This window comes from Amyelois transitella, chromosome 25 (assembly GCF_032362555.1).
Source record: "Amyelois transitella isolate CPQ chromosome 25, ilAmyTran1.1, whole genome shotgun sequence".
In the NCBI taxonomy this organism is placed as follows: Eukaryota; Metazoa; Arthropoda; class Insecta; order Lepidoptera; family Pyralidae; genus Amyelois; species Amyelois transitella.
In genome coordinates, this window is record NC_083528.1 from 1,639,165 (window position 1) to 1,662,595 (window position 23,431).

A 23,431-nucleotide genomic window follows, 5' to 3' on the forward strand; every position below is an offset into this window, starting at 1 on the left:
TCGTTTCCCGAGTTCTTATACAGCATATCAGAAAATTTTTGGCCTATAATGATTAAAGTAACAGTTTCTTCCGGTTCAACCTATGATGCAAATAATCAATGAAGTTTATTAGAATATAAGTATTGGCAACAAAAATGATTTTTCAAAATATTGCCAATTAAAATAACTTGGAAATACTGTAACTTTTTATTCATCTGAACCGTGTGAATATTACTTAAACTAAAATATATTTACCTTACTAGCAACACTATGAGTTATTCTAAACACCGATTGTCAATGTCACACTCTCAGCTGTCTTCCTTCAATTCAAAATCAATCAATCAAAATCTTGAATTTCGAATTTTTGGCATCGGAAAAAGTGTAATCTTTCTCGGGTGAATCGTGCATCGCGATTTAGGACATCACCATTTAGAAATTTCACACTAAATTTACAGCAACTCACCTAGACAAATTTAATTATATAAATTTGACTCTCAGACTCAGTGTTATTGAAAAACGAATAAGTGCCGGATAGTGTCGCATCTTTCAGATTTCGAATTCATTATTCTTCGATATTTGATTGTTTTTTTCTTCAGCCAGTGTTAAATACAGAATTTGGTAAGTACAATTTTATTTTCTTGAGCGAAATCTAATCTACAGCCATGATGCTATTACTGAAGTCATGAATTTACCTAACTTTTAACATTCTCCTACTCTTCTCTGCCTAGGTACATATTGTACTGTTGACTTGACCTTATAAAAGTGATTATGAGTGACTATGTTATGAATAGTGAGAAATTGTGGCGTCGATATATTATTATATTATATTTTTATTATATAAATAATACAGGTATAAAACGCGGATGTAAAATACCCCTATTTAATCTCGGGCAAAAATAAATTTAAGCATTGTATTTTTTGTCTGAGTTAATGATCTGTTCTGTTAACTAAAGATACAGAAACTGGCTACTTCTGTTTTAAAAGCTTTGAGAATATAATAAGTTGCAAAATTACATTAAAACATGCATTAAATTATATTATTATAAAAACATTTGCAAGTCTGTGATTGATATGTATGTATGTATGGATGTTTGTTACTCTTTCACGCGAATACTACTGGAACAATTATGATGATATTTGATATATAGGTAGCTGAAGATCAAGAACAACACATAGGCTACTTTCTATTAGGAAATTCCCGTGGGATTGATTGTTACATATGGTTTGTGTGTGGTTCCCGGCACCAATACAAAAAAGAATAGGACCACTCCATCCTTTTCCCATGGATGTTGTAAAAGGCGACTAAGGGATAGGCTTACAAACTTGGGATTCTTTTTAGGCGACGGGCTAGCAACCTGTCACTATTGGAATCTCAATTCTATCATCCAGCCAAACGGCTGAGCGTGGCAATCAGTCTTTTCCAGACTGTTGGCTCTGTCTGTACCCGCAAGGAACATAGACGTGATTTAATGTATGTATGTATGATAGGGTTTCCATGTGGACAAAATGGCGGGCAGCCTCTAGTTTACCATATAACTAATTGCCACTGCGTCATATGATTGAATTTTAGAAGTTAGATGCTAGCTCCCAAGTTTGGAGACATATAGATCTATTATGTTTGTATGTATGTTATATCTTTATTGCACAGACATTTACACAGTTACAAAAAATAGTACTTACATAGTTATAAAAGAAACAAATCACTTGCAATGGCGGACTTATCCCATGAATGCATGCAAACAATAAAGGAACTAGATAATTAAGTGAAAAATTATTTATTAAATATCTATACTAATATTAAAAAGTGGAAGAGTTTGTTTGTTTGAACACGCTTATCTCAGGAACTACCGGTTCGAATTGAAAAATTATTTTTGCATTGAATAGACCATATATCGATGAAGGCTTCTGGCTATATAACATCACGCTTATAGTTGCATATAAGGAGCAAAGAAATAATGAAAATGTGAAAAAAAACGGGGAAAATTATTCATCCTTGAGGGCTTCAATGGTGCCCAAAATAAGTATTCCACGCGGACGAAGTCGCGGGCACAGCTAGTAATAGATAAATTAAGTAATGAAATAATTCTATTAATATAAGCCTTGAAATAAGTTTTATTCATGCTCCAATTCTATCATTTTCTATGAAAGGCACATATAGTGTGCTATTATTGTTTTTCAGGCAAAGTTTAGGGTCAAGTCTGTGAAAAATAAATATTTCAATAGTGTGCCGTGTGGTTACCGGCACCAATACAAAAAAGATATCCAATAAAATCAACTCATAGTCATACGAAATAGACTCAATGTTAATGAAAAATGTCAAGATATATAATATAAGATCGCCATGCCTTCAATAGTACCCGCCATTTTGAAAAACTCTAACCTAATCCAAAAAAGTTCATTGCTCCCAGTTTAGAAGCGCTCGCGCCGCTTTTTACTGCCAAGTGTGAACGTGACTAAGACAACGTTAACGCGATCGTACACATTGTACATATAATCACGTCTATAACCCTTGCGGGGTTGACAGAGCCAGTAGTAGTCTTGAACGACAGACAAGCCACGTTCAGCTTACAGCTGCTTAATGACAGAATTGAAATTCAAATAGTGACAAGTTGCTAGCCCATCGCATTATAAGAAGAATCCCAAGTTTATAATAAGCCTATCCCTTAGTCGCCTTTTACAATTTCCATGGGAAAGAGATGGAGTGGTTCTATTCTTTTTTTTTTGTATATTAAAATTTACTTGGAGAAGCACTTCAAAATGGCGTATTATAGTGACTACAGCTCGTGCGTATATCATGAAGCCTTACAGCTGAACGTGGCCTTTCAATTTTCGAGACTGTTGGCTCTGTCTACCCCGCAAGGTATATAGACGTGACTATATGTGTATGTATCTTTGTAAAATCGCGGTTGCGTTTTTATCTCACTGGAGTTTATACTTGGACTCTAAGACTGTTCTTAAGAGTAACTCAAGAATTCACACCAAGGGACTCCCGTCTGAACTCTGCTTCCTTACAGGGTAATTAACGCTTCAAATTCAAATTCTAAATCAAAATCTTTATTGCATATCACAAAGTACATCAGTTGACTTTCAGATACCTCTTATAAATAGGTACAATATGAACCCTGTTGGGCATCGCAATTATACATACATACATAAATCACGTCTATATCCCTTGCGGGGTAGACAGAGCCAACAGTCTTGTAAAGACTAATACGCCACGTTCAGCTGTTTGGCTTTAAGATAGAATTGAGATTCAAATAGTGACAGGTTGCTAGCCCATCGCCTAAAAGAAGAATCCCAAGTTTATAAGCCTACCCCTTAGTCGCCTTTTACGACATCCGTGGGTAAGAAATAGAGTGGTCCTAATCTTTTTTTCCATTGGTGCCGGGAACCACACGGCAACCACAACAACCACATCGCAATTATAAAATAATATGGAACGGCGGGCAGGTTTATGTCGGCTATTATGTTGAATATAACAAAAAAAAAAATGTATTATTATGTTTCTCCTCTTGAATTTCACGGGTCTATCCCGGATTTTTGAGAGGCTTGCGTGGGGATATGAATCCAACACGTAGAGGCCCTTTGGAGAAGTTGATGTTATGTTGTTCTCCTACCAAAATCCGTTCCCGGGCATATCAATAGACGATATGTCCATGAACAGGTCTCGGCAGGAGGTAGATTATTACAAAATAAGGAAAAAGATGATGGGTTATGGCGTTGACGTTTGGATGGATTTAAACTTGGCTATTGCTGGAGAAGTTCGGGCACCTGCCATAATCATGAATACGTGACTATTATGTGGCAGGTGGTGACTCGCCACTCACTGAATGGGCCCCTCAAATCAGTCACCATGATTGGTAACAAAAGGGCAACATCGGCGTGGTTGGCTAAGGAGTCGAGAGGTGAGACTGCGGGGCGTGAAATCGTGGTGATCCAGTCAGGCACCCCCGGCGTTATGACATTTTACACTTCCATCCTTCGAGCGTATAGCTCTCGCGACTCCACTCTGACCGGCCGGTTAAGGCAAGCCAGAGGTAGGGGTCCTGTCCCTCATCGGTTTCCACTCCGACCTTGGCGAAGGAAGATCGGAGGCGAGGAACAGGGGCCTCCCCTGGGAGCACTCAGGTCCGTGGGGTCGCTTCTCCCCAACAGCTCGCCACAAGCTGCCCTGCGGAGACTGATTGCACTGGGAAGGTGACCCAGGGGGCGATGGGGTCGTCACGTCCCTACGCCTGTATTATTTTATTGTTGTTGTATTATATTTGGAGATAATATTAATACCGATATCTTGGTCCAACTCATGTATATTCCACGTATTGTATGCATACGTGGCAATCATAAATTCGTGGCAAACAAGACAAAGATAATATTTAGACATGATATACATTATATAGCATATAATATGACTATAATGCTTAAGTCTGTGCAGATTTAACGCGACAATGTCGGAAATGTTATAATTACGATACTTAATTCTGTTTGAACTGTGATAAGTGGCTTCATTGTTTTTCTGAAACTTGAGACTTCGCAATTAGTATTGTAAATGGGAAAGTTAAGATTTTATATTTGTTGTAAGACTACCGATGAACAACTTCTATAATGAACCACACGGCACTAATATTAATAGGCTGGCATATTAATGATTCTATAATGAAAACGTTAGAAGAAGAATACATACATAAAATCACGCCTCTTTCCCGGAGGGGTAGGCAGAGACTACATCTTTCCACTTGCCACGATCTCTGCATACTTCCTTCGCTTCATCCACATTCATTACTCTCTTCATACAAACTCGGCGGTTTCGGGTACTCTTGACCTGACACCCTTTGCCAGGACGTCCTTAATTTGATCAAGATACGTTCGTCTAGGTCTTTCCACTCCGACCTTTCCCTCCACACTCACCTTGTATATCTGCTTAGTCAACCTGCTTTCATTCATCCCCTTCTAAGAAGAATACGTAGGCATATCTTCTTAAAATCGGGGATGTTTTGACGAAAGGTTAGGCAAAAAATATTTTAATAAAAAACCCTAAACCGATGGAAGTTAAAAAAAGTAACTATGCCAAGAGTGTGGCAAATGGAAAGACGAAGTCTCTGCCTACCCTTCCAGGTAACATACGTGATTATATGTAACTATTTAAATATAAAAACAACATAACTATGAAGCTAGATTCTGGAGGCCCAGAACGCAGGCGCATTACCAAGTAAACCATGAGCAAAGACCGCAAATGTTGCGTAAGACATGCGTCAGCGCCGCGCCTCCCCGCGGCGCTCTCTGATTGGTCGGCGCACGTGACCTTATGCGCGTATGCAGTTACACACGTTTGGAAAGGTGACTTTGAGAATCAAATGCTTTGAGGAAGTTAGAAAATATATAGAACACAGTACACTATATTTGTACTTTTTTTTTCACAGATTTCATTAAAATAGGTTCGTTTAATTGAATAATTTTATCAAGAGCCAGTTTTTACTCCTTTTTTAAGAAGTAGTATTATAAGGCATTTGTTTTGGATGAGAAAGTGTTTCCGTCCTGTGTTTAAGTACACAAACAAATACTAATTCCGTGACTGGATAAGATTCTTATCCTGTATCTTTAAAAACATATTGATTTCTGAATGACGATTTTTGTAATCAATACCAAAGGTTCGTCTGTTACCGGTTTAAAGGCCACTAGTAGATTGGAAAACGTCGATAAATACTGATAATGTAAATGGGTGTGTCATCTGATGATATATGATATGATATGACGTCATACATATTTATCACAAAACCCTTTGAAGTAACAAAATGCCAACGTGGAACTAAATATATAAAAAGATAGACATATCAGCTGACAGCTCTGAATCTAGACTTAAGAAATTTTCTAAAAATACAAATGCTAGGTTTTACATAATTGGTACAGTCATGAGTAAAATACTTGTTGAAAATACATACATACAATATATAATCATGTCTATATCCCTTCTGGGGTAGACCGAGCCAACAGCCTTGAAAAGACTGATAGGCCACATTTAGCTGTTTGGCTTAATGATAGAATCGAGATTTAAATACAGTGGACCTCAGGTAATCCGACAAAAATTATGCAGGGCAGTGTCGGGCTATCGAATTTGACGGATTATAGAGCACTGTCTAAGACCCTATAGTCCGGATTTGTTTACAAAAGACAACCTTGTAATCCGACAAATTACATATCCAATGATAAGATTCTAGGTTTGAACTAAGTAAAACAATACAGTTACGCGTACAAGTAACCTGTTCAAACCGTATCTCTATTTAGTTTGTGTGCAAACCTGCATGATCTACATTAGCGAAGATTGTCGAATATACATACATACATAAAAATCACGCCACTTTCCCGGAGGGGTAGGCAGAGACTACCTCTTTCCACTTGCCACGATCTTTGCTTACTTCCTTCGCTTCATCCACATTCATAACTCTCTTCATGCAACCTTTTGTCGAATATGTTATACATATTCAAAGACATGTCGGACTACAGGGGGCGCCGGGTTAGACAGAGGCCGGATTATCTAGGGTCCAATGTAGTTCAATCACTGTTCCGTTTATTAAAGCGATCAAATTCCACAAATACAAATATCAAAGATTGCAAAACAAGCACAAAGTTCAAATCTATTGACCTTTAAGACATTTACAGCAGACGTTCACAATCATGAACACTAAATAAGTGACTCCTATCTTGGTAGTGTCCAGTTTAAGAATAAATAGTCAAATGAAATATTTGTTTTTATTTTTTTATGAGTAAACATATGTTTCAACACGTCTTAGGGTAGACTTCTGGAAGGCTGAAAGCTGCAAGGTTTAATGATGGAATTAAGATTCAGATAGTGACTAGTCCATCGCCTTAAAGAAACAAGACCTCAGACCAAATTATCGTATCGAAATTTGTACAGTTATTAACGTCGAATAAATTACTTAAAGCTTATTTTAGTGCCGCTTCCAAAGCATCGGTGCATTGCAGCATTTTTTTTTGACAGCTGAATGTGTTACTATGATATCAACCAACAAAACTAATCTATGCTAATATTATAAAGCTGAAAAGTTTGTTTGTTTGAACGCGCTAATCTCAGGAACAACTGGTTCGAAATGAAAAATTATTTGTTTATTTGCGTTGAATAGACCATTTATCGAGAAAGGCTTTAAGCTATATAACATCACGCTGCAACTATAAGGAGCAAAGAAATAATGGAAAATGTGAAAAAAAAAACGGGGAATCATCCCTGAGGGCTTTAATAATGCCCAAAATAACTATTCCACGCGGACGAAGTTGCGGGCACAGCTAGTAGACTTATAAAAGTGAGACTGGAGTGTAATTATCTCACATGTCGAATCCTGTCTTGAATCAAAAGTGCATGCTCTCCTGCCTCCGTAGCATAGCACGCGCGACGCCGTTTTTATCGCGCGTAAAATTATCGCTGACCTGTATCACGTCGCGATAATAAGCGATAGTTTTTTGCGCTACAGGGTCTGTAGAGGAGTATCCCCAGGAGGATGAATGATAGCCAGCACTTAATTCCAAATACCACCTCTGCGTCATCACTCCCCTAGCGACGTCACTTCATCATTTGTAGCTATCATGTCACTCTCAATAAAACAAATTGATTCTGCTACGCAGTTGACTGTTCGCGAAAATGATGTTCCACTTATAAGAACGCTTCTTTGAGACTGCGTTATATTGTTCACACTCAAGGCTAATCCAGTTATTTCTTACCAGGATATACGTATAGCTCATTCTGGATTGTTCTACTCGTTTCTCTATTATTAATAATAAGAATTAATTAGTTTTTATGTATGTTTATTATTTTATTTTATATTTTGTGTAGGTATACCCCATAAAGTTCTCTGTCAGACCCAATAATTGACTGGTAGATAATGCTTCTAGCATTAAGTCCGCCAATTGTGCTATACATTTGTATTTTGTGCGGATGAAGTTTAAATAAATAAAATAATATTTCCTGTTTACACTCTCCATATTTTGTCGTTAGGAAAAGTTTTAGTTTCAGCCACGGTTTTAGTCTAAAGTACGTACAAATATGGCCGGCATAAATATCATTCATCAAACTGTTTACTGAAGTCGCCTGAGGTGCCTTGTGGAAATTGCCGATATGTGTCCACGATCGATGTGACATCTGCTAATGTTATGTATAATCCATTATTCAGATAACTTACAGCTATAATTAATTAAATTATTTATAATTTAACTTTGCCGTGTGGATCCCGGCACCAATAGAATCTCTCTCCCATGGATGTCGTAAAAGGCAACTAAGGGGTAGGCTTATAAACTTGGGATTCTTCTTTTAGGCGATGGGCTAACAACTTGTCACTATTTGAATCTCAATTCTATCTTTAAGTCAAATAGCTGAACGTGGTCTATCAGTCTTTTAAAGACTGTTGGTTTCGTCTACCCCGCAAGGGATACAGACGTATGTATCCTCCATTCCATGATATGTAGATGATAACGTTAAGAATGACGTGATCATTAAAATTTTATACATCATCAGTGGATTTCGTAACTTCATTTACCTTCTCAACATGAGTCTTAATCTAATCAATACAAATGTATGTTGTTGGTTTATCCATATTAACGCTGATTCCATTTTTTTATTACCTCATTTATCATTTGTTTTTTTCCAAGACATATTGATGTCATCTGCAAACAAAAGTTCGGAAATAAAGTCTTATTTCCTTAGACTGTTGACTCTGTCTACCTCGCAAGGGATATAGACGTGACTATATGTATGTACGGTGCTAATAATTGGTTTTATCCATTTATCTGTTGTTACGTCGAAAACACGTTGTTTGTTGCATCAGCTTAAGTTAAAAATAGTGCCCTAGATAGGAACATTTCACTTTGTACTTATTTACAAAAACTAGTATAGGCTTTGTAATTTGATTTGTTTAGTGCGATGTGGATGTTATGTGATAGTCTAAGAATATAATATATGAATCTTCAAAGGCTATATAGTATATACCTATATATGTATAGCAATATATATACATACATACATATAATCACGTCTATATCCCTTGCGGGGTAGACAGAGCCAAGTCTTGTAAAGACTGATAGGCCACGTTCAACTAATTGGCTTTAAGATAGAATTGAGATTCAAATAGTGACAGGTTGCTAGCCCATCGCCTAAGAGGAGAATCCCAAGTTTATAAGCCAATCCCTTAGTCGCCTTTTACGACATCCATGGGAGAGAGATGGAGTGTCCTATTCTTTTTTCTATTGGTGCCGGGAACCACACGGCACTATATATATATTCTGTGTACAATTATTATGTTTAAACATTTATTTTGCTCTGCGCCAACGCCAATCTCCTGTTTGGTTTCCTTTCACCCAAAGGGTGACTGGAAGAGATTGCTTTAGTGATAAGTCCGCCTTTGTACCATCTCTGTCTGTTTCGTGCTGTTTTGTATGTTTTACTCTTATGGATGCAATAAAGAGTTTTATCTATCTATCTATCTACTTATGTTATAAATAAGAATGTATGTTTGGTTGTTTGTTATTCTTTCACGCAAATACTACTGAACCGATTACTATGAAATTTGGTATGTAGGTAGCTGAAGACCCAGAATAACACATTAGCAACTTTTTTATCCCGGAGTTCCCGCGGGATTCTACTCGGACTAGTATTTTCACGAAAATTAATATTTTTGTAACCTGTTCCAATCTTTGAATCTCAATTCCATCATAAACCAATTAATCAAACGTATTATAAATATGGTTTCTTTATTGGAAATCTTAAGTAACTTAAGCAACCTGTCACTATTTGGATCTCAATTCTATCATTAAGCCTTTCAACTGAACGTTGCCTATCCATTCAATCCACTGTATACCCCGCAAGGGATATAGACGTGATAATATGTATGTGTTTAGGATTCACATAGGATGGCTCATTTAGATGATGAGATACAACCAATTAAAATCTCAATACTAATGCGAAAATTATTCTTGTCTCTGTCCATTAGCTCTGTTTACCCCGTCTGTTTTCCTCAAAGGTTCTGCTTGACTGGGCCCTAATAAAACAGCATTTCTATTGCAGTTTCTGAGAACTGTGCAATGCAAATGCGGGCCAGTTACTTTCTGATAAAGTGCCCAGAGCGCAAGCGTCGGCGAGTATAATTAATGGATGATGATAAAATTTTCAATCTAAAAAAAAAAACAATAAATTTATACTAATATTATAAAGCTGAAGACTTAGTTTGTTTGTTTGAACGAATTTATTCATCCTTAAGGGCTTCAATGATGCCCAAAATAACTATTCCACACGGACGAAGTCGCGAACACAGCTAGTAAAGAATAAAAATAAGAAGTGTAATCTAAACCGTATATTGTGCCGTGTGGTTCCCGGCACCAATAGGAAAAGGAATAGGAACACTCCATCTCTTTCACGTGGATGTCGTAAAAGGCGACTAAGGGATAGGCTTATAAACTTGGGATTCTTCTTTAAGGCGACAGGCTCCAGGCAACCTCTCAATATTTGAATATCATTACTATCATTAAGCCAAGCAGCTGAACGTGGCCTATTAGTCTTAACTTAAACCGCTACAGCTTGTTAATTTTTCCGTTTAATCGCGTGCGCTTGCGTCGATGACGTCAGGAGGCGCGATTTTATTGACCAATCAGGCAGTAGTATTCTAGAGGCTCGGCCGTCGCCATATTAAACAGGGCCGTTTGCGGCTAACATTCCAAATGCCTTGATAAGGTCATTCTGAAAAATGCATTAGAATTAGATGGAGTGGTCATATTTTTGTTTTTATTGGTGCCAGGAACCGCACGTCACTCGTTATTTTTAACAGTTTATATTACATACATACATACCTACATATAATCACGTCTATATCCCTTGTGGGATAGACAGAGCAAACAGGTCTTGAAAAGACTGATAGGCACCGTTCAGCTGTTTGGCTTAATGATAGAATTGAGCTTCAAATAATGAGAGGTTGCTAGCCCATCGCCTAAAAGAAGAATCCCAAGTTTACAGGCCTATCCCTTAGTCGCCTTTTACGACATCTATGGGAAGAGATGGAGTGGTCCCATTTTTTTTTATTGGTACTGGGAATTATTAATTTATAGTTTTCTTAATTAGCATTTGACGAGTAGAAGGGTCAATCTAGGCACTAAGTCAACTGACTGGTCGGATTCTTGTCTCCGAATTCCATCACCGGTCAGGTCATGATGGAGAAATAACTTTTATTCATTAGCCAAGGATCTACTCTTGGATGTTTATCTGTTCCCACAGAATACATCCACCCCTATAGAATAGATTTATTTTCAAAATTGAATACAAGGTACCTATCACTTATTGACGTCACGTCGCTTAAATCTAATTATAACTACTGCCGCTTCCAAAACGCCTGTGTAGAACAATCGGCGGAACAAACTACACTGCAGCATGTTCACCAGACGTCAATTTCACAAATATATATATCTTAAATTTAAATCGTGGATGTACGCACATTGCACATTGTCTACATTATAAAACATGAATTAATGTCTGTATTAGTGTCTATCTGGAGAGGAGTGTGCCTGATCCTGAATTGGGTGAAGTGATTTTTATCTGACCCCCGCAATCTTTACAACCCGTTTTAAAATAGTAATAGAATAGAATAGAAAAGATTTATTTTCAAAATTGGACACAAGGTATCACTTATTGACGTCACATCACTTAAATCTGATTATAACTACTACCGCTTCCAAAGCGCATGTGTAGAAGAAGCGGCGGAACAAACTACACTGCAGCGTTTTAAATTTTAAATCAGCGTTAATATTCCTACAAATAAGATTACACCATCAATAATATCGTGTAGCATCAAGTTCCGAGACGCAATTCACGTGTACTGATAAGGTGACTGAGGAAAGTGATAAGGGAAGATTTCAAGAGTAGATCTGTTTTATCAAGTTGGGATTATGATTTTTATCTTCAAAACTTGTTAGTAATTACTGTTCCGAGCTATGGTAGCTGATAACATTTATTTAATCATTATTTCTTTAATCAAAGTATTGACTTAAAAGGAGAATTCGTTCGTTTTTATACAAAGCGACCTATATAAAGTAACCTTTACAAGGGAACCAAATACCATGATAAAAATAAATATATACGGGACAAATAACACAGATTGAGTTAGTGTCGAAGTTAATTCGAAACTTGTGTTACAAGATACTAACTCAACGATACCATATTTTATAATAAAAACTTATATAGATAAACATCCAAGACCCAGACCAATCGGAGAAAGTTCGTTTCTCATCATGCCCTGACCGGGATTCGAACCCGGGACCTCCGGTGTCACAGACAAGCGTATTACCGCTGCGCCACAGAGGCCGTAGGATTATGGTATTAGTTCTACAAGTTCTTATTTACTCGAGTCAGTCTATCCGACATATGGTAGCGACCATTTGAGTTCCATGACATGTCTATAAACAAATTATAAGCAAACACTAGTCTGATGTTGACACAAGTGTAACAAAATGACTGTTCTATACATACATACATACGTCTGTATCCTTTGTGGGGTAGACAGAGACAACAGTCCCGTAAAGAGTGACAGGCCACGTTCAGTTTAGTAATTTACAGATTATTACGACTTTTACGTAGCGTTTGAGAATATAGTAAACAGGAAATGATTTATAGTAAACAATGTATTGCGCTTAAAATTTAAAAGAAAACACGCGTGTAGAAATTTGACGAAAGATAAGTGTATGTACACAAGGCCATTTTAAATCGTTAACATACATACATATATAAATCACGTCTATATCCCTTCCGGGGTAGACAGAGCTAACAGTCTTGAAAAGACTGATGGCCGCGTTCAGCTGTTTGGCTTATGATAGAATTGAGATTAAAATAGTGACAGGTTGCTAGCCCATCGCCTAAAAGAAGAATCACAAGTTTATAAGCCCCTCCCTTAGTAGCCTTTTACGACATTCAGGGGAACGAGATGGAGTGGTCCTATTCTTTTTTTTATTGGTGCACTACTAAATCGTTAATACAATAATTATACATATTTAAAAGCTTTTAATTTCTGAGGGGCCTAATTTTTCAGGGCTGTTGACTCTGCCTACAAGGGATACAGACGTGATTATAAGTATGGAAGTAACAGGAAAGTATACTTTCTTTTATATACAGACTAGCTGTGCCCGCGACTTCTTCCGCGTGGAATAGTTATTTTGGGCATCATTGAAGCCCTCAAGGAAGAATAATTTTCCCCGTTTTTTTCACATTTTCCATTATTTTTTCGCTTCTAATAGTTGCAGCGTGATCTTATATAGCCTAAAGCCTTCCTCAATAAATGGTATATTCAACACAAAAACAAATTTTTCAATTCGAACCAGTAGTTCCTGATATTAGCGCGTTCAACAAACAAACTCTTCAGCTTTATAAAATTTGTATAGATAGGGGCTGAAACCTAAGGGCTTCCTATACATCTCTGAATAGAGTTGACATTGACATTTTGTTTATCACTCCTTCATCGTATATCAATGTTATTAGGTACAGCTTAACGTTGACAGATTACTACGTGGTTTATAAATAGACTATTATACAAACGTTGTTACGTGACAGATTCTGTTGTTAATTTGTAGCTATTAAGTTGCGCTCTACTTTGTAAGTTTATGGTGAAATTATACATACATTACATTTATAAAATCAAGTTTTTTTACCCATATGGGAAGGCAGAGACTAAATGTTTCCACAAAATTGGGCAACATATTTATACTTTAAGAATAAAATTACTACCTGTCAAAGTTGTCTCTTTTTACATATAAAAGGTAGAGGTGACTAATATATTTCTCAACAAGAGCGCTGAGTATTTATAAAATTTAGCACACATAGGTAAAATGACGTTGGTAAATGACCAAAAATTCCACTGAGAGTGGGAACAAACCATAGCCTAAATAAATATAAATAAATATATACGTAGTAAGTTCGAAACTTGTTACGAGATACTTATAGAAAGATTCTATATTTTATAATAAATACTAATATAGATAAACATCCAAGTCCTAGGTCAATCACAGAAGAGTTTGTTTCTTATCATGCCCTGGCCGGGATTCGAACCCGGGACTAAATACATGCTATAGAAGGAGTACAGGCTAATTAAGAAAAACTTTTTAGAAAGATGAACCGGGGTAGGATGTTGGTAAATATTTGGTTTTAACACGTGTTCATTTTGCCGTTTTTAAGCAAATATATTTTTTTAAATATATAATACTTTACCCCTACAGGACAAACAGCCAATGGCCACATTAAGACCTAAAATTGGGTCGTTTAGATGAAACTTTATAGATTAACATAAATTGATAAAAATATGAAAAGCCTAACTTCAAACGAAAACCCAAAAGAATTAAACAGAGATTATTTTTTATCAAATAGTAAAACTACATGGTGTAATGGATGATGTATGTATGTCAGTATCGTACGATAGCGAATACCAAGGCTGGCCAATAATAGAATGTGCAAGCAACTGCTTACGTTTCTCTTTCTAAAAGTCGACTGGTTTCATCATTAAGGTAATAGAACTGAATGAGATTGGGCCATTTGACATTTTAAATGAAGAAGTTTTACAAATTTATTTATGAGAAAACAAAAGAGGCTTAAAATTTTCCACTGATATGGTCTTTTTCACATTTTTTAATATTGACTATATGCTTGGCTATTTATAATGATTATTATTCAAAAAACGATTCTAATCAATTCAAGGCCAAATCGATAAAACCAAAAATTATTGTCACGTTTATACAGTAAAAAATATTCATTAGCGGAAATTCTCGCCGATGCATATAATAAAACAAAAAATAATTCCATCTTCAAATTTATTTGATGATCCCGATAGTCAGGCGCATAAAAAAGACAAATTTAAAGAACTGGATTCCTCTTCCAGCCAAATTTTTTCGCACCAACGTCACTCGCTGACGAGCACATAGAAACAAAACGTGTGGTTGCGTATGTAGAAGTATGTTGTACTGTACAGTCTATACGTCACTCTGAACACCTGCATTTGTGTGCGCAGTATACGAGGTGGCCACTCGGCTACCATCCATTCAGTTGTCAGTCGACTGTTGCCGAGAACGGACGTATTTCCAGCGTCCTCGTGATTTTTGTCGTCAAGGAAAATTGCACCCGTGTGCGCTAGTGTTGTGTTGTGTATACTCGAACAGATTTCTCGGTAAGTCACCGTCATCATTCGCATTTTCATATCAGTTTTCACCATGATCGTTAGTGTCTTCAGTTAAACCATTCGCTTCCAGAAATAAAGTTTTGGCACCCATTCCTGCTGTTACCCTTGACAGTTCATATCAGTGAATATATTTTTTAGATCACCTGCAGTTTCAGTTGTGTAATAACAGTTTTTGAGTTTAAAGTTTTGGAGGTTAACCAAAACAAAATCACATAATCCTTCGTTATGTCCATTGATTTTTTCCCACGTATTCAACTGGCTATTGTTCGCATTACACCCATTATGTGTTCAAACATCATCCATGATATCAAATGTACTATTTTATTATTTGCATACGAAAAAAAAGGAGACATTGATAAAGAAAAATTTTTAAAAGCACGTTCAAAACCTGCGTCATTGTAACTCTTTTTATGACATGCATGTTTTATGTCTATTGTATTTAATGAATATTCAACTTATTCTCGGTTGGATATAATATTACTGTGAGGAGTTGGCAACAGTTAAAGGTCGTTTTGACCTGTGGCTTTTTGCGACATTATACAACCGTTCACTTTAAGAAAAAAAAACGTGTTCTATGCATGCTCTCGTAGCTAGAATTCGTTTTATGAGATACGCCTCTGGTTTCAACATTGAATCCATTGTATATTTGAAATCTGTAATAACACAGAATTTAAAAAAAAAATGTCCGTCTCATTTGCACGCCTCAGTCGTATGCCCACTCGCCTTACAAAAATAGAGAGGTTTTGTAAAATTATTGTTTATTTTAAGATTTAAATCTTTCACAGCACAGACTGATCAGCTAATCATTATATGGAATTTACTTATTTCATTTCTTATTTTTTTAAAATTAAAATTCTAATCTTATGGTTCATTTGAAGTTCTGCATTAGGTATTAATATAATAAACAATGTTATGAGTCTCAAAATATGTATCATTGAACCAAATTAGCGGTAATATAGCTTCGTATTCATATAATAGGTTTCTTTTACGGTTTCAAATTACCTATTAATTGCTCGCTCTATTGTTGTCAGTCCTTGAACTTCGTTTTAGCACGTGGGTTCTTTTACACATGTTTCTTATTTAAATGTTCTCAAATTTGTACATATTATGTTCACCCTTTTTTTGTGACGTCACAATTCACAGTTCCCGATTCATTATTAAAGATTAAATCTGTTTTATTATAATGTTAATTAAAGGTTAATTAGAGTTCGTACGAATTATAACTTGGTTAATTGTGTGTCGATAACATTATCTATACGATATTACATAAAAATTATAATTTGGGTCTGTAAATAAATAACATTCAATTCAATTATTTTGTGATGTGTTCAATGATAATGATTATATTTATTTACATGAAAAAGGGTTTATTCAATTAAAATATAGAATGTCTTATGCCGTGTGGTTCCCCGCACTAATAGAAATAAGAATAGGATCACTCTATCATTCTGATGGAAGTAGTAAAAGGCGACTAAGGGGTGGGCTTGTTAACTTGGGCGCTTCTTTTAGGCGATGTGCTAGCAACCTGTCACTATTTGAATCATGATTCTATCATTAGTCCAATCAAACAACAGCTGAACGTGGCCTGTCTGTCTTTTCAAGACTGATAGGCCACGCTCTGTCTACCCCGCAAGGGACATAGACGTGATTATATATGTATGTATGTCTTATTTGATTTTTCTTTTGATAACACTTGAAATACGTACTACAAAAAATACAATTATTATTTTATTAATATGTACTTATTGGAACAAACTGAAGTTAGTGTGACTGAAATGTTTCTCATAATTAAATTATCCTAAGGTTCATATGAAACTTGATTAAAAACCACAAATGTTAACCTTATTTCTTTAAATTAATTGATATCATATACTTAATTTATAAAATGGAACGAATGAACAATTTTACTGATTCTACGAGTATTCTGGACACTGTCTTGTAAAACATTTCAGGAGACGCTACTAAAGTAAATATTTAACTAACATTAACGCCTCGAAATTTACTTGGTTTCTCATAAAACATCATGTTTATTAACACTGATTTAGCAGAAATCGTTTAAATAACAATGAAAGTAAACAAAGTGAAAATTTAAAGCTTTCGAGTGATCAAGAGAATCGGGTCCTTGCAACATTGGCACAAGAAATGTGTTATTTAATCTGTGAGAACATACATACATACATATAATCACGTCTATATCCCTTGCGGGGTAGACAGCGCCAACAGTCTTAAAAAGACTTATAGGCCACGTTCAGCTGTTTGGCTTAATGATAGAATTGAGATTCAAATAGTGACATGTTGCTAGCCTGTCGCCTAAAAGAAGAATCCCAAGTTTATAAGCATATCCCTTAGTCATGGGAAAGAGATGGAGTGGTCCTATTCTTTTTTCTAATGGTGCCGGGAAAGACACGGCACATATCTGTAAGAAGTTACAAATAAAAGTAAAAGGCGACTATCTTTTTTACCCAAAGCGTTAAAGCCTCGTACAAGTGGATTTCGTTAAAATTTGGCAATAGAAGTCTACCCAAAAATTTTGCTACTATAGCCGTAAGTACGCTTTTCTGTGTCACTGGAGGTCCCGGGTTCGAATCCCGACCAGGGCATGATGAGAAAAGAACTTTTTCTGATTGGCCTGGGTCTTGGATGTTTATTATAAGTATTTATTATAAAATATAGTATCGTTGAGTTAGTATCTCGTAACATAAGTCTCGAACTTACTGCGAGGAAAATTGATGATTTATGTCATGAATGCTCTATTTTCTGTAGACAAAATGCAACCTACATGTTATTTTATAATAAGAAGCGTATCGAAAGGCTTATAAACTTGGGATTCTTCGTAGGTGATAAACTACCAAATTGTTTCCATTTGAATCTCAATTCTTTCATTAAGCCATACAGCTGAACGTGGGCTTTCAGTGTTTTCATGACTGTTAGTTCTGTCTACCCCGCAAGGGATATAATATATATATATATGTATGTATATATATGTATGTTAAAAGCGTATTGAAACGATTGACGAGACCAATCATTCATCTAGAATCTGTGCCGTGTGGCTCCCGGCACCAATACAAAAAGAATAGGACCACTCTATCTCTTTCCCATGCGTGTCGTAAAAGGCGACTAAGGGATATGCTTACAAACTTGGGATTCTTTTGAGGCGATGGGCTAGCAACCTGTCACTAGTTGAATCTCAATTCTATCGTTAAGCTTAATAGCTGAACGTGGCCATTCAGTCTTTTCAAGACTGTTGGCTCTGTCTACCCCGCAAGGGATATAGACGTGACCATATGTATGTATGTATGTTTGTCATCTAGAATGTGCTATTAATTTAAGTATCAAAGCCAGTCAATTGCTACATCCTGCAGTACTGCTATTGTCGAAATGTATTTTGCTAGTGTCATATCTGGGTTTGCCATTTATTGGTGTCAGAAATGGATTTATTTTCAATACAAGATAAAATATAGGTACGTAAGCATCATGCTCCAAATATACCTCTTCATCGTTGATAAAGGGATATATTTATAATGATGAATACTGACACATATATTTCTATTCATATTGTGCACTTCATGGCAACGATTGTTCGCTCAATAGGAAGGTCACCCTCTAGCAGTACTAAATTAAGACCTAATGAGTCATTGTACCTAATTCTGTCTTATACTTATCTATACTAATAATATAAAGCTGAAGAGTTTGTTTGTTTGTTTGAACGCGCTAATCTCAGGAACTCAGGGGGCCAATCGCGGTAAATTCAACGTATTAACCAAATCAAAACTACAACCAAATACGTTACGTTATGCATATTTCGTATCGCGCTATTTGTCGAACGGAAACGGTTCAGCTTTGGTTTGGAAGATACGTTCATGGAACGTTCGATTAACGTTTGACATTTGGTTTAACCGAAGAAATGGCATCGCGCTATTTTTTGGCAGCGGTTTCATCCTAAACAAAACCTTATATTTTTTTTTGACATTTGCACGTCACGTCATTGACATATTATCGTAAGGAAAAGTGTTGCCAACATCGCTATTTCTATAAGTCTCACGTTCGTCTTTTCTGCGGAAACGTTTCGGTAACGTCAACGATTCAACTGCTAGCGCGATACCATTTTTGGTAACGTAAAAACTAAAACTAAACCGAAGCTAAACTAAAACCAAAAACGTAACGCTAAACGGTTAAACCTTTGTAAATTACCGCGATTGCCCCCCGAGTTCGAATTGAAAAATTCTTTTTAGGCTTTAGGGTATATAACATCACGCTTCAACTATTAGGAGCGAAGAAATAATGGAAAATGTGAAAATACGGGGAAAATTATTCATCCTTGAGGGCTTCAATGATGTCCAAAATAACTATTCCACGCGGACGAAGTTGCGGCGATCTTATATAATTTGTTCTAATTAAGTAGTCTTTTAATTTTTTTTGAGTGTGGTACCCGATACCGGTAATAGAAAAAAGAATAAGACCACTGCTCTATCCCATGGACGTCGTAAAAGGCGACTAAGGGATACTAGGGATTCCTCCTTTAGGCGATGGGTTAGCAACCTGTTACTGTTTGAATTTCAATTCTATCATAAAGCCAACCAGTTAAACGCGGCCTTTCATTGTTCTGCTGACTGATGTCTCTGCCTACCCCTCCGGGGAAAAAGGCGTGATTTTATGTATGTATGTATTTATTACTGTTGGCTCTGTCTACCCCACAAGGGATATAGACGTGACCATATTGTATGTATGTATGTGTATGTATAAATTCATTTTTATCTTCTAAACCTATCTGTCTTTCACTTTATCACGTAATGTGTGAATTTCATAATTCTGGAAATATTTATTAACACAATACCAAATGTGATTGATTGCTGTCCGATGGAATTTTCTCATAATTTATGTAATGATAATGAATGTATGCTTATCTATGACAGTATCAGGCTGTGTTTTCTTTATCGCGTTTCTGATATTGAGGTTTCTTTTTTCTTGTCACCAGAAAGTTTTAGTGTATCTGGGTTCAGATGGACCATCAAATTTACAATCGCTAGTATTGATAAAAAAATATATATATATGATAAGGTATTATGTCGTTTATCAGTAGAATGTTTATTTCCTATCTAATTATTACATACATTGTATGACCACGCCTTTTTCCCTGATCGGCGGGTACAACTTAATCTTCCTACAAATTCAAATTATCTCAAATGTCACTTATTAATGTCACATCTTTTGGTTGTTGATCAAAACATTGGTCGATTTTAAACAAATTACTTAAAACTAAGCTTACTGCCGCATCCAAGGCGTCACCACAACATAAATTTTGCTTCGTTACTTTCATTTCTTCCCGTAGATGTCGTAAGATAAAGCGACTAAAGGAAAAAAGCATAATGCACTACAAATCTCTTAGCGGATGGACTGTAATATTTTGAAACTTTCCACATTTACCCTATCACCCCGCGAATTGACACTGGCGAAATATATTTCTCATTTCTTGTATCTTCAGTACAAAGAATATCACATTCTGGAACTACTCAAAACGGAAATGAGAATATAGTCTGATTAAAGTTTGTATAATTCGCAATCACGGTAACTGCGTGTAACGGAACGCATCACAATGGTTACTCGTCGTGAAAAACACGTGCGGCCTTCGGGAAACGTGACGGTGGCGTTATCACACGAGTTCGAAGTTTAAAATTTCCGACGAACCAGATTCGGTTTTCAAATATTCCAATTTTTGGAACGTTACGTTTATACATTTTTTTTAATATGACACAAAGAAATTACCTAATACTTTCTTGGCAGAACAATGATGGTCGGACAGAATTATTGCCATATCACTCACTCTCTCTGTTTCTTATCTACGCTCATTCCTGTTGCACCCTTCACCATAGTGCTTCGGAGTCTGGGGTTTCGATTCCCAACTAGGGACGTATATTAGAATTTTTTTTAATAGAAAAACGAAATATTTTTTTTATAGTATTAGGTACTGATGTCATTTGATATTACAAAAAAAAAACACCACACTAACACAGTTGTCAAGATAATAGGTAGGCAAGACTAAATCTTTCCCCTTGCCACGATCCCCGCATACTTCTTTCATCTCATTCTTTCATGACCTTTCACCAGGACGTTCCCGATTTGATCTAGCTACGTTCGTCTACGCCTTCCCACTCCACACACTTATAAAGATTGTGCATTGATACATTATTTATCACGTTTAATACTTATTACCTGTTAAACAGACAATTCGTACGTTCCAATTCACTCAAGCGCGCAATGATTTTGTTATGCGTAGGTATAATTTATTTAGTATTTCGAGTTTGACTTACTTGGGGAATTCCCTTAAAATGTTTCGCGACTGTAAAAATGATTAATTACATATTAATATGTACACATGCTTTGTTTGAATTGTGGATTAATTATTTTAACTTAAACAATAACTAAACCGCAATAAGCTTTTGATTGACGCAATAAGCCTCTGTGGTGTTGAGTTTGTGTGCTTGTCTATGACCTGTGACACAAACAACGGGTTTGAATCCTGGCCGGGGCCGGGGCATGTTGATAAAAGAACTTTTTCAAATTGGCCTTGGTTAGGTAGAGTTAGTCTCGAACTTATGATGAGAAACGAACTTTCTCTGATTGGTCTTGGATGTTTATCTATCTAAGTATTTATTACAAAATATATTGTTGAATCAGTATCTCGTAACACAGTCTCGAACTTACATCGAGGCTAACTCAATCTGTGTGATTTGTCCCGTATATATTAATCTATTTTACATTTAAAACTCTACTCATCAATATGTGTGTAACGCTATTAAATTTTAACCATACTACGGTCACCGTTATTATGAATGCTAAAATATAAATTTGACGTAAACTATAACGATGGCATAGTGCAATTTATAAAATTACTCATGTAAAATTATATCGGTTTTTGCAAATAGTACATAGGTACAAATGATTTCATAAATCTTTTAAATTGAATTTTCAAATATTCAAACATTAACAAAACGATTTGTGAATGAACTTGCCAAAAATTACAATGATGAATTGTAATTGAATTGAAAATTGAAAAATTAAACTATTTGTGTGGTTACTTTGAAATTTTGTTATTTAAATTCAATATGTACCTACATAGGTACCTAGAAAGCACAATAATCGTCTCAAAAGTTCCTTCAATACGATATGTCAATGAACTTGCCAAAACGAACAATTCATTCATTGAAAAATTAAACTTATATGTGTGGTAACTATGTAAGTAATGTACCTACAATATTATCAAATCTGAGAACTTACTTGAAAGATAAGAAAATAAATAATGAGTCATTGATGTGACAACTTTACCGGTACCTTTAATCTTTCGGAAACTTATTTCGTTGGTATTATTCTAATTAAAGAAAGATAATATTTTATTGGAGCTAAAAATACAAATGCCGTGTGGTTCCCGGCACCGATACAAAAAAGAATAGGATCACTCCATCTCTTTCCCATGGATATCATTAAGCCAAATAGCTGAACGTGGCCATTCAGTCTTTTCAGGACTGTTGGCTCTGTCTACCCCGCAAGGGACATAGACGTGACCATATGTATGTATGTAGGAACAAATTCCCTTGACATAAGCGTCGTAACTACACATGGCAGAAACGTGATGACAGCGAACGGACACGGAAAATAACAATTGTGAAGTGTCAACTGAGATTGTAAATATGTTTGAGAGGAAAATTTCACTACTAGAAAAAAAAAAATCGGTACTTCCCTACTTTTGTAGGGATCTAGGAGCACATTTTATTTGTTTTAAATAAAGTTCTAATGTATTTATTTATTTATTTAAACTTTATTGCACAAAAACAAAAATGTACAAAAGGCGGACTTAATGCCGTTTGCCGTTTCATTTCAATGTACATGTAAAAATAAATAAAATAATAATTAAAAACAAAAAAGAATAGGACCAATCCATTTCGTTCCCAAGAATGTCGTAAAAGGCGACTAAGGGATAGGTTTATAAACTTGGGATTCTTCTTTTAGGCGATGGGCTAGCTACCTGTCACTATGTTTATCTCAATTTTATCATTCAGCCAAACAGCTGAACGTAGGCCACGTTCAGCTTTTTCAAGGCTGCCGGCTCTGTCTACCCCGCAAGGGATATAGACGTGATTATGTGTGTGTGTGTAGACTTTTAAATAACCAATAGTAGCCTTATTTCCTTGGTTTTTTTTTTTAATATTGTGTTGATTATTTCCATATCTACGCGAAGTATTTATAAATAGCTCTAA

General features: G+C 35.9%; 1 protein-coding gene across 4 annotated transcripts in view; it reads left to right on the forward strand.

Moving 5' to 3' along the window:
- Positions 1-299: 299 nt before the first annotated feature.
- Positions 300-23,431, forward strand: part of LOC106142775 (trehalase) — a 60,524-nt gene continuing 37,392 nt past the window's right edge. For 3 of the 4 annotated variants that reach the window (XM_013344658.2, XM_013344660.2, XM_013344661.2), the window contains exon 1: positions 15,018-15,167. The gene's annotated coding sequence lies outside the window, so the exon portion shown is untranslated. Of the gene's footprint in view, positions 598-15,017; positions 15,168-23,431 lie in introns of those variants that run through there. The other variant, XM_013344659.2, reaches the window with a different exon arrangement.